The sequence below is a fragment of the Neltuma alba genome, unplaced genomic scaffold (assembly GCF_004799145.2).
Source record: "Neltuma alba isolate B1F8T4 unplaced genomic scaffold, ASM479914v2 tig00012976_pilon, whole genome shotgun sequence".
Lineage (NCBI taxonomy): Eukaryota > Viridiplantae > Streptophyta > Magnoliopsida > Fabales > Fabaceae > Neltuma > Neltuma alba.
The window spans coordinates 95654-99982 of record NW_021637334.1 but is presented as its reverse complement, the minus strand read 5'-3'; positions in this window follow the sequence as shown (position 1 = coordinate 99982).

Here is a 4329-nt window from a genome sequence, read left to right as displayed (position 1 = left end):
ATCATCAAGGTGTGAAGAAAAAGAAGATGAAGGAGAATATATGGAAGAGAAAGAAACAAAAGAATCTTCAGTATCATCATTACTATCATGCTCAAAAATAGATTCACACTCATTTTCAAGTGACAAATCAATCATATTAAGCCCCAACAGAGAATAATCCTCATGTGGATGTTTCATCATCATCATCATATATAAATTGAATTTCTTGACCACCAAATTCCATTTTTATAATTCCATCTTTCATGCAAATCATAGTATTGGCAGTTCTTAGAAATGGTCTACCCAAATTAATGTGCTTTCACTTATGGCCTCATTAGTCATATCTAGCACATAAAAATCAGCAGGAAATACAAGGTCTTTTACTTGAACCAAAATGTCTTCTAAGATTCCCTTGGATTCCTAATAGACTTATCAGCTAGTTGCACTAAGACACTTGTAGGTTTCATGATTTCAACTCCCAAGGCATAATAAACAGAACTTGGCATCACATTAATAGCAGCACCCAAATCTAGCAAAGCTTTAGAGATATAAAACTTACCAATTTGATAAGGAATGGAGAAAGCTCCTGGATCATGGCATTTCACAGGTAATTGAGCTTTAAAAAGGGCTAAAACATTAGGGCCAACTTGCACCAATTCATTAGTTTTAAACTTTCTTTTGTTAGTGCAAATGTCTTTTAAGAATTTTGCATATTCAGGCACTTTCTTCAACAAATCCAGCAAAGGAATATTAATTTCTACTTTACTAAAGAAATCTAATACCTCTTTATTATGTTTTTCTTTTGCAACCTTCTGTCCAAACATAAAAGCTCTAGGGAAAGGCAGATCTTTCAAGCTTACCTCCTTTACCTTGACTTCCGGTTTGTTGTTCCTGTGAAAATCCTCAACTCTCTCTAGCTCCATCTTTCCTTTGTCCTAGTTAGGCTCTGAAATTCTTGAAGAAATTGCCCCAAGTCCTCTTCTAATGGTGCTTTATGGACTCCTTCATTATCCTGAATTAAAGGGCTTGCTTCAGTTGTGCAACCTTCAGTAGTTACACTTCTAAATCGGCTTCTTTTTTCCTTCCTGCAGAAGTTGCTTCTCTCTTAAGCTTTCAGATTCCACACTTGGTGGTTTCTTTTTCTGGACAGAATTCCCCTTAGTGCAATGATCCTCTCCTCCAATTCAGATTCTTCACCATTCTCATTGAATGTCACCTTTCTTCTACTTCCAAATTTATGGCATTCAATGACTTGGGATTAATCACAGTATTGGAAGGCAAAGCCCCACTTGTTTTTGCTTGAAAACTGCTGAGATTATCTGAAATTTGGGTAACAAAGTTAGCCAAGTTTGAAGTCTTAGTCTCCCATTGTTCACCCTATTCTCTATGGCAGCCATTCTTGCATCAGATGCAGTGGTATGCTTATCAATTCTGTCCATTTGAGATGCCATAGCACTAAGATTAGCATTCATACTGTTCATGCTTTTCAACAAGAGGGACATGTCATCATTCCTTGAATTACCAACTTCTTGAGTAGTTTGGGAAGGAACCATAGCTTGTTTGAATGTTGACGTTGCTGGAACTTATTCTGCATGAACCTCTCCTTGTTGTTCTCTCCTCCTCCCCCCCATCTAAAATTGGGATGATCCTTCCATCCTTCGTTATAAGTGTTGGAGAAAGGGTTCCTTTGCTGATATTGACCGGATCTTTGTGATACATGGCTGACACTTCTTCAAATTGAGAAGGGCAAGATTCAGTCCAATGCATCATGGAACCACAGGAGTCACAAGAGGGAGCTACCAAGGCTTGAGATGTTCCCATAGCACCACATTGTTTAGTTGACAAGAGTTGCTCCATCCTAGTCATTCTCTTGTCCATCCTCTCTGACAAGGCAGCAATTTGAGAGTCAAAGTTAGTAGGATTTGACCTCAAAATTTCATTGACAGACTGGTTGTCCCTTGTGCTGAATTGTTGGTTGTTGTTAGCCATCTTCTGCAATAATTCCCAAGCGTTGTGAGGAGTCAAATCAAACAGTGAACCATGGGCTGCAGTATCTATTGTGTTTTTGTGATGAGATAGCAAGCCCTCATAGAAATATTGGACTAGATTGGACTTGCTGATTTGATGATTTGGACATTTAGAAAGCATGGCTAGAAATCTTGTCCAATACTCATACAAGGTTTCTCTACTATCTTGTTGAACTCCATAGATAGCCTTCCTTAATTTAGAAGTCCTTGATGCAGGAAAGTACTTCTCTAAAAGGCCTTCTTTAGTTGTTCCCATGTGAGTGTTGTGAAGTGTTGAGGTAGACTTTGCAACCATTCTTTGGCATTTCCTTCTAATGTGAAGTGGAAAGCTCTCCTTAGCACATCTTCCAATTGAGCACCATAGGGCTTCATAGAGGAACAAACCGCATGCATGTTTTGAAGGTGTCTATATGGATCATCCCCTGCAAGACCAAGGAATCTTGATAAGGTATTAATCAAGGTACCTTAAGTTCAAAATCAGCTTCAAAGTATAAAACCACATGGATCACAGTTCACACTTGAGTTATTAATTTCTCTAATGCTCTATTCTCCTCCTCATCTCTATTCAATTGAAGATTAGCATTATGGAGAACATTTTCAGCTTGCCTTTCATTTTGAGGTCTATTTACAGCATCACCTCTCTCAGTTTGAGCATTGTTATTATTTTGATCCATCACAAAATGATTGTCTATAAACCTCCTAAAGTAGGTTCAGATTCTGAGGAAGAACAAGATTCAACTTGAGGAAGAGAGTCACTCACTATAGGTTGCTTACTAGACTCAGCTATTTGTTTGGTTTTCTTGATTTGCCTAAGAGTTCTATTGATTTCCCAATCAAAAGATATAAGAGCCTTATCCTGGGACATACAACTAAAGAACAAGAGAATAGACTAATAAAATAAATGTGAAAAAGCAATTAGACAAAAGAAAGAAATCAGAAAAAGACAAAAAGTTAGAGGGGATCCTGTAAATCTGCCGCGGCACTTTCTCAGATTTGTCGTGGCCTTTATTACAGAGACGAGTGCCGAGCTAAAATTGGACAGGCGTTGCGGCCTTTGGTGAAATCCGCCACGGCGCTTGTTGTAGAATTGATACTGTGAAAGGCGCTGCGGCGCCTGGTGATATCCGCCGCGGTGCCTGATACTGATAAACCAGATGGACGAATTCTGCAATAGCTTTTGACACTGTTCATACCTTCAATCCTGCAAATTGAACACTTAACACAATGGTATTAATTTTTCAACAAGAAAAAGATCTCAAAAGCATAAAATCAACCATCATTAGATTTAGTGGAAGAACAATTAAAAGGAAAAAAGTTGCTACAGCAAGGATTCAAACAATTCACAGCTGACCAAATTGTGTTAACTCCTTGACAACCTATGGAATGAATTTGGAACACAGCAATAAGGGAAACAACTCAACAACAAAGCACAAGAGTGAAAATACAAACACAATTCAAAAACACTAAAGCTACTTTTTTATGAAGTTTTGGGTTTTCAAATTTTTTTTCTTGGCAAACCAGCGAATTGCTGAGAACCTCAACAAGTAAGGCTCCCTGGCAACGGCGCTAATTTGATAAACCTTGCCGCTAGGTAATCAAAGTTTTACTAGGGAAATGCAGCAAGTGAGGCACTACCTAGGTCATTCTTCTCAAGGAGCCTTAAGTTGCATTTCAATTCTTAACAATTCACTTTTAATTATCAAATTACCAAGATGAAAGCTTGAGTTTTAGAAAACAGAAAATTGAAACAAGAAACAAATCTAATGAAAGGTAAAATGCAAAAGAAGATTCAGATAAGAGATAGTAGTTCCCCTAGCAATTTATCCAACCTTCCTTGTTCAATCTTATAATTTGGAGTCTCTTAATGTAAATTAAATGGATAGATTCAGCTATTGCTCAAATCTCTCTAATCACAGATCAAAAACAACTATCTTACTAGATTCATTGTCTTACTCTGGTAAGAAGGAAATTCAATTGACAAGAACACTTGAGAAGTAAGTTGCAATTCTCTAAGGATGATCACAACTGTGACTCATCAATTTATTCAATGAAAATTCAGATTTACAGAACAACAGTCCAAGTAAAAATGAATTAGATCTACAAATCAACAGAGAATCCTCTATTCAACTGAATCAAGGGCACAACTCACATCTGAATGTTCAATCAGATCTAAATTCCAAGAAACATAAATCTAATCACTCAACCTTCATTCTAATAACAATTGTTCAATTGAAACAAATGAATCTTAGAATAGAAAGTGGAAAATAGATCTGAAATGACTCCCTGTTCAGCTCTATAAACTCAGGTCAGCTCCATTGCTAGG